We start from the raw sequence: 13,595 nt of genomic DNA on the forward strand, positions 1-13,595 counted from the left end.
CTTTCTGCTAGAGTTCACTCACCTCTCTCATCAGATTCCTTCTTCTCCAGCCATTGACGTTTCCCACCCGCCTGGCTTCAGTTATCACCTTCCAGCTAGTCTCCTTCACCTCTCCCCATCCCGGCATCTTCCCCCTTCCCTCTCAGTCCTGAAGATGGGTTTTGGCCCGAAACGTCAAATGTATTCATTTCCATAGACGATGCCTGGCCTGCTGAGTTCCTCCAGCAGTTCTGTGTGTGTTGCGAGTACATTTTCCCGTCTGTTCCTGAATCCATCCAACACCAGTCAGGAGAATCTGAAAGAGCAGCCAGTTCAGGATTTTCTCTCCAAGTGGAAATTTCAATTTTGCGTAAAGAAATGCTGCCAGTTCAGGGATGTTTTTATACTAGGCCAAGCAAGCGTTTACTTTGTGCAGTGGGGCGAGGAGCATAAAGTTTCATCCAGTGACAAGCAAGCCAAGATCACAAACGATGTCCAACCATGCCATATGTTGGGCTTGCAGTATTTGCATTTTTAATTTGGAAGTGCACTTGTCTGTTTAACTACAGTGGGTTTTGCACTCCAAATTGCAGAAATGGGAACTTCTTGTTGCTGTCGTTTCGTATGGCATTCACACTACTAATTGAAGCATGGCCTGGGAGGGGCAGACACAGGTCTGTCTGCTCGGAGCTGGGTTGGATTGGTCTTCGGCTGGCATCTTGTCCACAGCCGCTCCAACATGGGTGGCCCGGGACTGGCATCGCCTGACTGAGTCCTTGAAGCACACAAACCTCCGCGTGACGTCAACGCATTGACCCAGGTTGTGGAGGAAATGGGAACTGATAACGCCCAAAGGGAAATCTGGCATTTGGGATCCATGCCATCAGAACCACCTCACATAATCTGTTTAAACGCAGGTGTATAAATTACAGATGATTTGATGTCAAATTAGGCATAGAGAGAAAAATATCAATAAATTCCATGGAGGCATGCGCGCATAATGATATTTTGTCAGAATCAGGTTTATTGTCACTGACATGTAGTTGGTTGTCGTGTGACAGTGCAGCACCAGAAACAAAGCTACAAGTTAACAGTAAAAGAATAATGATGAGGTAATATCCATGAACCGTTCAGGAATCTGATAGCAGACGGGAAGAAACTGTTCCTAAAATACTGAGTGTGGGTTTTCGGGCTCCTCTCTGATGGTAGTAATGGGAGGAGGCTGTGACCCAGATGCTGAGGGTCCTCAGTGGCAATGCTTCCCACTTGAGGCACTGCCTCATGAAGACATCTTCGATGCTGGGGAGAGCTGGCCAAATCTACAACCGTGTAGCCTCTTGCAATCCTGCGCAATTTGGAGCCTCGTATCAGGCAGTGAGGCAACCAGAAAGCATACCATCAGTTACACCAGCTACAGAAATGCTTGCTGACATAGCTGACCTCCTCAAATTCCTCACGAAGTAAAGCCGCTGGCCTGCCTCCTTCAGGAGCCCATGAAAGATCCATCAACATATTGTTGCCTCAAAAGACCTAGCAATGAATGACTCAAAGCTTCAAAATACAGTTATTATCAAAGTATGTGTGCAGTATACAACCCTGAGATTTATCTTCACTCAGACATCCATGAAACAAAGAAACACCGTAGAACCCATTCAAAGAGAAACATCAAGTACCCAATGTGCACAAATAAAAGCAAACATCATGCAAATGGCAAAGAATGAGCGAATAACACACAGAATATTAAACAAACCACAGTCCCTGAAGCAGTCTAGGAATGTTCAGTGTGGTTCGGTTCATTTTGGTGCTGTGTCGTTCATTGACTGCAGGCCGCAGAACGAGTCCACCCCAATCCAAAAATCACACGAAGTAAGCAATACCAATAATTTAAAAACCCTAAGAGTTGAGACTCCATGACTGAGCTGACTTTCAGAGTGGCAATTTGGCAGTAACTGAGACTGATCAAATTGTAAACATATTTGAGGTGAAAAGGATAAGATTCTAATTTCTGTAGCAGGGTCAGCTTGTGGCAGGTGAACAAGTTCAAACCTGCCACCACTTGATCCACTACGTCTACCTTACCAGTGAAACAACAGAACAACTCAAACTTCAGAGCACATGTCTGCCAAACCCAAAATATTACAATATCGGTGGCCAAGTTACAAGACGAACCATTAGTTTTACCAAAATTACAACCAAGGAGTGCTCCAACTTGTCTGAAGTTCTTATGAGTATCAACTTGTCCTAACCAAGCTAAATAACCTTGAAAAGCAATTTCTGAGGTTCTAACCTCCAAGGGAAGATGGTAAGGTGGAGATACGTCTCTACCAGAGGAGGTGCAAGGCACTCCTTTCCTCCGCTAGCATACAGGTCACCTTTAGACAAGATATAACACCTGCTTAGCTGCCACCCCCCCCCCCTCCCCGATGAGCAGTTGGTGCTTATCGCAAGCCTAAGTCATATAAATGTAATTGCAAAGAAAGCACGACTGCACCTCTATTCCTTAGGAATCTGCAGAGATTCGACATGTCATCAGAAATTTTGACAGACTTCTATAGATGTGTAGTGCAAAGTGTATTGACCGGCTACATTACAGCCTGGTACGGGAATACCGATGCCCTTGAGTGAAAAATCCTGCAAAAAGGTAGTAGTTTTGGACCAGTACATCACGGGTAGAGCCCTCTCAACCACTGAACACATCTACATGAAACGCTGTTGCAGGAAAGCAGCGTCCATCTAAGATCCTCAGCACCCAGGACATGCTCTTTTCTCACTGCTGCCATCAGGTAGAAGTGTTTCAGGAGTCACCCCACCAGGTTCAAGAACAGTTACTACCCCTCATCAGTCAGGCTCTTCAACAAAGGAGATAACTGCACTCATCTACTGAGCTGTTCCCAAGGTCAATGCTCTCACTTTAAGGACTCTTTATCTTGTTACTTCATGCTCTCATTATTTATTGCTATTTATTTATATTTGCATTTGCACAGTTGATTGTCTCCTATGCTCTTGCATTGATCCTGTTACAGTTACTATTCTATAGATTTGCTGAGTATGCCCGAAGGAAAAAGAATCTCAGGGTTGTATAAGGTATTTTACTTTGAACGTGCAACCACTGGCGCTAGGCAAACCATCTCTGAACAATATTGATAACAGCTGAGGGGGTCACCCGTCTTGTAAAGACACTGGTCACAACAAGGCAATGGCAAACCACTTCTGTAGAAAAATTTGCCACGAACAATCAAGGTCATGGGAAGACCATGATCACCCATGTCATACAGCACATCACATAACGAGTGAGCAAATCTCCAGAGGACCATGAACTAGAAGTAATCGTGGTAATGTTGTACAAGAGCTGGGGTAGATAAGGCAACAAGTTCAGGTTTAATTGTCATTCAACCACACGTGAATACTCATGAATACAGCCAAACGAAACAGCGTTACCACAAGGCACATATAACACATAAAATAGCAGCAAACATAGTCACACAAAGAAATGTAATATTGCCCATCCCCGAGTCCATGAATGTTGTTGGCAACAGCAACTCCATTTGTCTCCCACCGAGCGAACACTAGAAGACAGCACCAGTGTAGATGCCGAGCCCCACTGCCTCTGGCATCATCCCCCTGGGCAGATGCGACAGGTGACATCACAGCATGAGGCCTCACGACAACCGAGGCCACACAGCTGCCCCACCATCAGTGCCACCAATAAATCAGTAAACCAGATTTGCAGGACTCCACATTACCAATGTCCAACAGGGACTTGCAATCAAAGAAAAGGGACTAAGACAATCATTCACTGTTAAGACTGCGCATTGCCTTCACACACCGACTCCAACGCCTCTCTGCAGCAGGTAGCAATATGGTCCGAACTGTGTTGTTGTACGTTCTCCCCCTGACCGTGTGGGTTTCCTCTGAGAGCTCCCGTTTCCTCCCACAGTCCAAAGATGCAGCTGTTAGTAGTTTAATTGATCATTGTACATTGTCCTAGGCTAGTGTTAAATAGGTGGGTTGCTGAGCAGTGAGGATCTCTGGGCCAGAAAGTCCTACTCCGCTCTGCACTTCTAAAAATAAGTAAACATCCTTAAGAGCTGAATCAACTTATGTAAAAATTACAAGTTTAAGAAGATGCCCTCACTTCAATGGTGCCACAGATCACAAACCTTCTTGAGTCACATTTTCCAAAGTCAAAGTATATTATTAAAGTACACGTCACTATATGCAATCCTGCAATTCATTTTGTGACCATTCACAGTAATACAAATAAACACAATAAGATCAATGAAACCCCACACCCAAACATGCAAAAAACAAAATAACTATACAAATACAAAGAGAAAAAACTATAAATTATAAATAAATAAGCAATAAATAGAGAACATGAGTGAAAGCACCATTGGAAGTGAGTCCATAGTTGTGGGAACAGTTCAGTGATGGGATGAGTGAAGTTATCCTCTCTGGTTCAAAAGACTAATGGTTGAAGGAAAATAACTGTTCCTAAACAACACAAAACTAAATTTTCACATATACCAGAACGGACTTGCCCCCTCGGCAATGACATTATACATCCAACCATTTTGCTGGTGCTTAACAGGATTATGTTTGCACATTTCATCCCAAATCAGATCAGGTTCTCCAAGTACAGGCTTCAAAGCACAAAAGGCACCCCTACTGGTAGAAAAGCACTTGACAGAGTACAAGGCCTGAAATGGAACTGTACTTGACAATGAGGTTGGAAACTATGGCTTTGTGATAACAATTCAAAAGGCACTTTGAGAAAAGATCGCCAAGTAGCAGCACAGCCCACTCCAAAAATGAGAGTTATCAGAAATAGCTTCAGTAGCCTTTCCATCCCATCAGTCCCACTTTGCTCTTTGCATTCGAGATTCTTTAACACCATTTCCACTGCACAAGTGTGAAGGAGAATTAGAATCAGAATTGAGTTTAATATCACTGAAATTTGCTGTTTTGCGGCAGCAGCATGTTGCAATATATGATAAAAACTAAATTACAATATATATATATATATATATAAAAAATAAATAAGTAATGAAAAATGAGAGGGGGAGAATATTGAGGTAGTGTTCATGAGTTAATTGTCCATTGGTGGAGGGGAAGAAGCTGTTCCTAAACCACTGTGTGTGTACCTTCAGTCTTCTGTACCTCCTCCTCGATGGTAGCAATGAGACAAGGACATGTCCTGGGCCCCAGCTGATATGGTTTCTTAATGATGCATGCCACTTTCTTCTGACCACAATGGAGCCGGCTGAGTTTACAACTTTCTGCGGCCTACTTTGATCCTGTGCAGTGTCTCCCCCCCCACCCCATGCCAGACAGTGATGCCCCCTGTTAGGATGTCTCCGCAGTATCACCTGTTGAAATTTGCAAAGTGTCTTTGATGATATACCAGTTTTCCTCAAAACCATAATGAAATGTTTCCACTGTTATGCATTCTTTGTAACTAGATTGTTAAGTTGAGCCCAGGATAGATCGTCAGAAATGCTGACACCCAGAAATGAAATAAATGTTACTCCAATCACATACCTCATCTAGCCTGATCCCCATTTCCTTTGGAGTCTGAAAATCTCTTCACCTAACCCTGAAATATGCTAAGTGAGCAAGCAACCACAACCTTCCGCATAAAATTCCTCTTCCTCATCCTAAACAGCAATTCCTTACCCTGCAGTTATGTGCTCTATGTCCAAATTCTCCATTCCAAATCAAAAAACTCTCAGAATCTGACAAATCTCAGTGAGATCTTCTCACATTCTGCTGAAGTCCAACCTTAATATCGCATGGCAGGACAAGTCTCCCTAAATAGATTCTAGGGAACAAGATCTTATCGTACAGTGAGAGAAAGTACTAAAAATAGGAAAGAAAATCCATTAGTCAGAAAAAAAACCTACAATAGCAATTTAACAGGCAAGTTCAGCAATAAAAACAACTTGTAGGATAGTGGAAATGCAGTCTCTGAATGACTGAAAATGATGCAAATGATCAACAAGTCAAACAGCATCAGTGAGAATAGATGTTATGATAAAAGATTGCTGATCTGAAGCATTATTTTTACTTCATATTTTCTGCATCCTCAGTGAGAGAACGTCAAACCAATATTTATCATACACTCCCCTGAATTTAATTTATTTTTGTATACAATAGAGGGGGGCTTTAATGGAATATCAGGGATGTCGATGGCTTCTTGCCAATATCAACACATTGCTATCACCAGTGAGACTGGAGTCCGAGGACTGCTCGCCAGAGATACAGGTCCTGAGGTCGCTTGCAGAGGCTCAGACTGGAAGTTGAGGCCTGTTAACCAGATCCCTGGCTTTGCGAATCTCTGCAAGTCTGCAAGGCCCAACATATGGGAGTCCTCGTCCAAATCCGGGTCCACCGGAAGCTGGAGAATACTCATGTACCGTCCTAGGGCTGAGAACTGCGTTCATGCGTGGGTGGGAGTGGCGGTACAAGGCTCATTTTGCGATCGTTGTTGTTGTGTTGACCTGCCAAGCACCAGAAGCATGTTATGTTGGCACTGGAATGCGTGGTCCAGAGGTTCAGCTCAGGACCAATGACCCTGAGTGGTAAAACAAAACAACACTATTACGTAAACAGCAATGAAGAATTCTTCCGCATCTGAGTATGATGGTATTCCCGAGTCTCCACCAGACTTGCATGACTGACAGTTGTGAACACCAAGAGGTAATTATTGACACGATGAATGGATCCCTGAACACCACCAGAGGTGGAGGACCTACAATGCTGCCCAAAATATCAGCAGTGTTACAGGTAGTACGCAATGGTGGCAAAAAAGGCTACCCGGCTGGTAACAGTGTACACAGGCAATAGATAAGACCTGGGAGTACAACATTACTCCTTGAATTCAAGTCAAACACGGCCAAGGAAAGCTGCCCCTGTGTTACCATCCTACCTCAGCAGTGCTTCCCTGTGTCCAAACAGCTCTGAAAGTAGCACGTACACAGAACATCGCCATTATCAGATATCAGAATCCATCCCTCACCGTGGCTTCGTAACACCAATTGGTTCTGCAACAAGCACTGAGTGAACTAACAAAGGACCAACACTCTTACCATCCTCAACAGCTCACCTAGGTAGATGCACATAACGACAGAAGTGGCCTACAGTAAGCTCTGCTCCTACACTGAACTCACCTTCCTTTATAAAAGGTAAAAATGTAAAATAATGGACCTGCTCAGATCAGATGCGGGCTGACTTGTCGAGTAACTCCAGCATTCTCCCTTAGTAGATTTCCAGCAACTGCCATTTTATTTGAGTTTTGTTTAACATCTTCGCTGCGTTGTGTGGCTCAACCATCTCATTAGATTGGGGCAGTTCTAAAACAGAAGCATCAGCTCAAGCTGAGCATCCAGGTCTTGCAGACCACTGGGAGAAGCAGCAGCGTACATCACCTCAGTCAGCTTGGCAAACCCTTCACTTTACCTCCTGGCCACATTCCTATGTTTTGAACCTGACTATGGGAGGTATGATATTAAGTTTGCAGAAGGCATGGGTAATGTTGTTGTGCGACGGTAGTACAGTGGCTGGGATGACGCGTCAGAGTTCAGAGTTCAATCCCAGCATCCTCTGTAAGGCGTTCATATGTCCTTTGCATGGAATGTGTCGGTTTCTTCTGCTTTCTCCAGGGTCCTCCCACAGTCCAAAGACGTACCGGTCAATAGGTTAATTGGACATTGAAAACTGACCCGTGATTAGGCTAGGATTGAGTTGGTGGGTTGCTGGCGGAGTAGCTCAAAGAGCTGGAAGGGCCTATTTCGAGATTATACAGGCGACTGCTGTTAAAAGCGACAAGATTTTGGTCAGTTGTAGTTAGGTGGAGCATTGACAGGTGGAATTCACTAGTGCTAGTTGATGTATTTTAGAGAAATCACATGTGTAGGATATAATTTAAATAGATTGTTTCTGACCTTGACATTGGAGTTTAAAAGTCAATACCATTAAAAGACAACATTGAATTTTAATTTAAATTAACATTTCAACTTGCCTCTCTCCCTCAAGGGCATTCCTCTGCACTGAAGGGTTTTCAGCTTCAGACGGCAACTATTTTCCTTTCCACAAATGCACCTGCAGCACTGTCCTCTACTTCAGTAGAGTCACTGCATGTCCATCATGTTTAAGCTGGTGCAGGGTGAGGGAGCAGATCGCCCACAGAAACGTGCAGAGGGTACTGCTCCATTTGGGCTCTATGAGAATCCATCACTGGAACAACAGCAGCAGGAATCACCCCTGAAAGTCAGCAGCTCAATGTTCTTCCGTGTTGCCTGGAATGTTTGGGATTATCAAACTCAGATCATACCAACACTTTCTGTTTCTGCTCTTAATGTGAGAAAACAGCATTGTCACATTTGAACATACTCTCCAAAAGCTAGTCCCAATCAAAATAACTGAGGATCCTCCCTCCTCACAAGAGTACAGTACTGTGAAAAAGCCTTAAGCACATATATACACAGCTGGGGTGCCTGACTTTCACACAGTCCTGTATTTATCAACATGGAGCAGAGAGTGAGTTTGTAAATCTGGCAGGAGCAAAGGATGTTGAGAACAGAGAGGGTGAAACACCGTAGGGGGGGTTGTGGGACAGGGTACAGACACACCCAGTCCTGAGGTACCAGGCAAGGTCATTTGATTCTGAACAATTAGTTTACTGATCATTACAGAATATCTCTCTGGTGCACCTCTCTCCCTTCCCCTCTCCCTGCCTCCTTCCCAGTTTCAGTCCACAATAGAGACCATTATCAGAATCAGGCTTATCACCACGTCATGAAATTTGTTTTTTTTTACAGCAGCAGCAGCACAGAAGTCTTAGACTATATATATTCTCCCATAAATACAAGACTTTCGCACAATACTGTAGGCCTTAACATGAAACACTGTACAGTACTCCCTCCCCTACAGGGAAGACTGGGGCCAAAAGTTACAATATAACAAAACCAGAATAAAGATTACTTTAGACTCTGAGAATTATTAAGCATCATCAACAAATCACCAAAATAAAATCTCAGTGAGAAAGTTTGAACAGGTTTTCACTGCAATTTGTTCACGACTCTCAATGCCAAGATGAGACAAGGGAACCACCCCAAAACATGTTCACTTTCCAACACCTGTGCTGCAAATTGCTGCACGCTTTCATTTTCAACATTAACTGCGCGCGTGTGGGGACGAACCTTAGCTTGAAACTGGAGTTACACACATCATGAACTGCTTTCTCTGTGAAACCCAGTATTCCAGAGCCTTTAGTTTAAATGAATGGCCACATACAAAATGTCAAGCACAGAAGACATTTTAATTTTTTCTTATCAAAGTGCAGCAGCAAATTTTCAAAAATCAAACGCAGCTGAGGAAACAACATTAACAGATGAAAACACGAATATTCAACTGAAGTCATTTCCAACAGCAAAGCCAAGAAGCAATTCTTTGCCAAGATCTGACAGCAACTCTCTGGTTAAATCAAACCATCGTGTTCACTATCCAGCATTCCAAATAATTTTAGAATCAGCTTTATTAATAGTCTTTTTCTCCACATTCAAGATATTGATACACTTTAGAGGACCCCAGCATTCATGGAATTTGAGCACTCAACCAGACAGCTACACACGACTCATTTTAGTGTATTGATCACATTTTTAAAAAACGAACTGCATTTTGAGAAAATGATTTGAAATGATTACTTTCATAACTTTGGTATCACAAAGAACAAACTGACAAATATCTGCTGTTGACCCAAAAGGATGTAAAAAAAAAATAACAACTACAAAATCACACATTTACCTTTAGAACAGCCTTCTTAATTTATGAAACAACACAAAACAAGGACTCAAGTGATTTTCTATTCTATGTGATGATAAGTGGAATGCAGGGCTACAAATTTCTGAAATCACCAGTAACTTAGGATATCCAGTTTGTGTCCTTCAGTTAACATGCAATTTCATGAAATGCTGCATTTCAAGACTGCTGAGAATTTTATTTTTAAATTTCAGGAAGGCACACTAAAACTGTCAAAGGTATGCTGGAAGAATTTAATTTATTTAAGGACATATATGGCACTTCCTTGAACAAACTCACAGAACAGAGATAAACACTGAGCGGGAAAGCACTGGATGTTACCAGTAAAACAAGTACAAATTCAGTATCATAGAGTCGTTCAGAAAATATCCACCCGAGAGGGTAACACAGTGACCAAAACACCATCCTTCGACTCGGTGAATTATCGACCTGTAAGATATGTGCAGGCTGGCAAATAAACAAACTGCCTGTGTCACACACTGGCATCTCATGGAGTCTTGGACATATTGAGAATTACCTCTGCTCATCTCAAGAGAATAGGACCAAAATGTGTGCATAGAGTGAGGGAGGAGAGGAAAGTGGAGAGGATGGCGGAGAGGGGAGATTGGGTGAGGGGGGGGTGGTGGAGAGGAGAAGCCGATGAGAAAGACAGGAAGGTAAGCAAGCAGAGATGAGGACAGGAAGATGAGGAGGAGAAAGGCAGGATGGGGTCCGGGGAGATAGTGGGAAGGTGGGGGGGGACGGCGGAAGACGGGAAGGGGAGGAGGGGCCGTGGAAGACGGGAAGGGGAGGAGGGGCCGTGGAAGACGGGAAGGGGAGGAGGGACCGTGGAAGACGGGAAGGGGAGGAGGGACCGTGGAAGACGGGAAGGGGAGGAGGGACCGTGGAAGACGGGAAGGGGAGGAGGGACCGTGGAAGACGGGAAGGGGAGGAGGGACCGTGGAAGACGGGAAGGGGAGGAGGGACCGTGGAAGACGGGAAGGTGAGGAGGGACCGTGGAAGACGGGAAGGTGAGGAGGGACCGTGGAAGACGGGAAGGTGAGGAGGGACCGTGGAAGACGGGAAGGTGAGGAAGGAATGTGGAAGACGGGAAGGGGAGGAGGGACCGTGGAAGACGGGAAGGGGAGGAGGGACCGTGGAAGACGGGAAGGGGAGGAGGGACCGTGGAAGACGGGAAGGGGAGGAGGGACCGTGGAAGACGGGAAGGGGAGGAGGGACCGTGGAAGACGGGAAGGGGAGGAGGGACCGTGGAAGACGGGAAGGGGAGGAGGGACCGTGGAAGACGGGAAGGGGAGGAGGGACCGTGGAAGACGGGAAGGGGAGGAGGGACCGTGGAAGACGGGAAGGGGAGGAGGGACCGTGGAAGACGGGAAGGGGAGGAGGGACCGTGGAAGACGGGAAGGGGAGGAGGGACCGTGGAAGACGGGAAGGGGAGGAGGGACCGTGGAAGACGGGAAGGTGAGGAGGGACCGTGGAAGACGGGAAGGGCAGGAGGGACCGTGGAAGACGGGAAGGGGAGGAGGGACCGTGGAAGACGGGAAGGGGAGGAGAGACCGTGGAAGACGGGAAGGGGAGGAGGGACCGTGGAAGACGGGAAGGGGAGGAGGGACCGTGGAAGACGGGAAGGGGAGGAGGGACCGTGGAAGACGGGAAGGGGAGGAGGGACCGTGGAAGACGGGAAGGGGAGGAGGGACCGTGGAAGACGGGAAGGGGAGGAGGGACCGTGGAAGACGGGAAGGGGAGGAGGGACCGTGGAAGACGGGAAGGGGAGGAGGGACCGTGGAAGACGGGAAGGGGAGGAGGGACCGTGGAAGACGGGAAGGGGAGGAGGGACCGTGGAAGACGGGAAGGGGAGGAGGGACCGTGGAAGACGGGAAGGGGAGGAGGGACCGTGGAAGACGGGAAGGGGAGGAGGGACCGTGGAAGACGGGAAGGGGAGGAGGGACCGTGGAAGACGGGAAGGGGAGGAGGGACCGTGGAAGACGGGAAGGGGAGGAGGGACCGTGGAAGACGGGAAGGGGAGGAGGGACCGTGGAAGACGGGAAGGGGAGGAGGGACCGTGGAAGACGGGAAGGGGAGGAGGGACCGTGGAAGACGGGAAGGGGAGGAGGGACCGTGGAAGACGGGAAGGGGAGGAGGGACCGTGGAAGACGGGAAGGGGAGGAGGGACCGTGGAAGACGGGAAGGGGAGGAGGGACCGTGGAAGACGGGAAGGGGAGGAGGGACCGTGGAAGACGGGAAGGGGAGGAGGGACCGTGGAAGACGGGAAGGGGAGGAGGGACCGTGGAAGACGGGAAGGGGAGGAGGGACCGTGGAAGACGGGAAGGGGAGGAGGGACCGTGGAAGACGGGAAGGGGAGGAGGGACCGTGGAAGACGGGAAGGGGAGGAGGGACCGTGGAAGACGGGAAGGGGAGGAGGGACCGTGGAAGACGGGAAGGGGAGGAGGGACCGTGGAAGACGGGAAGGGGAGGAGGGACCGTGGAAGACGGGAAGGGGAGGAGGGACCGTGGAAGACGGGAAGGGGAGGAGGGACCGTGGAAGACGGGAAGGGGAGGAGGGACCGTGGAAGACGGGAAGGGGAGGAGGGACCGTGGAAGACGGGAAGGGGAGGAGGGACCGTGGAAGACGGGAAGGGGAGGAGGGACCGTGGAAGACGGGAAGGGGAGGAGGGACCGTGGAAGACGGGAAGGGGAGGAGGGACCGTGGAAGACGGGAAGGGGAGGAGGGACCGTGGAAGACGGGAAGGTGAGGAGGGACCGTGGAAGACGGGAAGGTGAGGAGGGACCGTGGAAGACGGGAAGGTGAGGAGGGACCGTGGAAGACGGGAAGGGGAGGAGGGACCGTGGAAGACGGGAAGGGGAGGAGGGACCGTGGAAGACGGGAAGGTGAGGAGGGACCGTGGAAGACGGGAAGGTGAGGAGGGACCGTGGAAGACGGGAAGGTGAGGAGGGACCGTGGAAGACGGGAAGGTGAGGAGGGACCGTGGAAGACGGGAAGGTGAGGAGGGACCGTGGAAGACGGGAAGGTGAGGAGGGACCGTGGAAGACGGGAAGGTGAGGAGGGACCGTGGAAGACGGGAAGGGGAGGAGGGACAGTGGAAGACGGGAAGGTGAGGAGGGACTGTGGAAGACGGGAAGGTGAGGAGGGACTGTGGAAGACGGGAAGGTGAGGAGGGACTGTGGAAGACGGGAAGGTGAGGAGGGACTGTGGAAGACGGGAAGGGGAGGAGGGACTGTGGAAGACGGGAAGGTGAGGAGGGACTGTGGAAGACGGGAAGGTGAGGAGGGACTGTGGAAGACGGGAAGGTGAGGGGGGACTGTGGAAGACGGGAAGGTGAGGAGGGACTGTGGAAGACGGGAAGGTGAGGGGGGACTGTGGAAGACGGGAAGGAGAGGAGGGACTGTGGAAGACGGGAAGGGGAGGAAGGACTGTGGAAGACGGGAAGGTGAGGAAGGACTGTGGAAGACGGGAAGGTGAGGAGGGACTGTGGAAGACGGGAAGGGGAGGAGGGACTGTGGAAGACGGGAAGGGGAGGAGGGACTGTGGAAGACGGGAAGGTGAGGAGGGACTGTGGAAGACGGGAAGGGGAGGAGGGACTGTGGAAGACGGGAAGGTGAGGAGGGACTGTGGAAGACGGGAAGGTGAGGAGGGACTGTGGAAGACGGGAAGGTGAGGAGGGACTGTGGAAGACGGGAAGGTGAGGGGGGACTGTGGAAGACGGGAAGGGGAGGGGGGACTGTGGAAGACGGGAAGGTGAGGAGGGACTGTGGAAGACGGGAAGGTGAGGAGGGACTGT

At 48.3% G+C, this 13,595-nt stretch overlaps 1 protein-coding gene across 1 annotated transcript in view; it reads right to left on the bottom strand.

The window, feature by feature from the left end:
• inpp5f (inositol polyphosphate-5-phosphatase F) overlaps positions 1–13,595 on the bottom strand; it is a 249,684-nt gene that overhangs the window by 235,194 nt on the left and 895 nt on the right. The window lies entirely within an intron of this gene.

The sequence above is a fragment of the Hypanus sabinus genome, chromosome 22 (assembly GCF_030144855.1).
Source record: "Hypanus sabinus isolate sHypSab1 chromosome 22, sHypSab1.hap1, whole genome shotgun sequence".
NCBI lineage: Eukaryota > Metazoa > Chordata > Chondrichthyes > Myliobatiformes > Dasyatidae > Hypanus > Hypanus sabinus.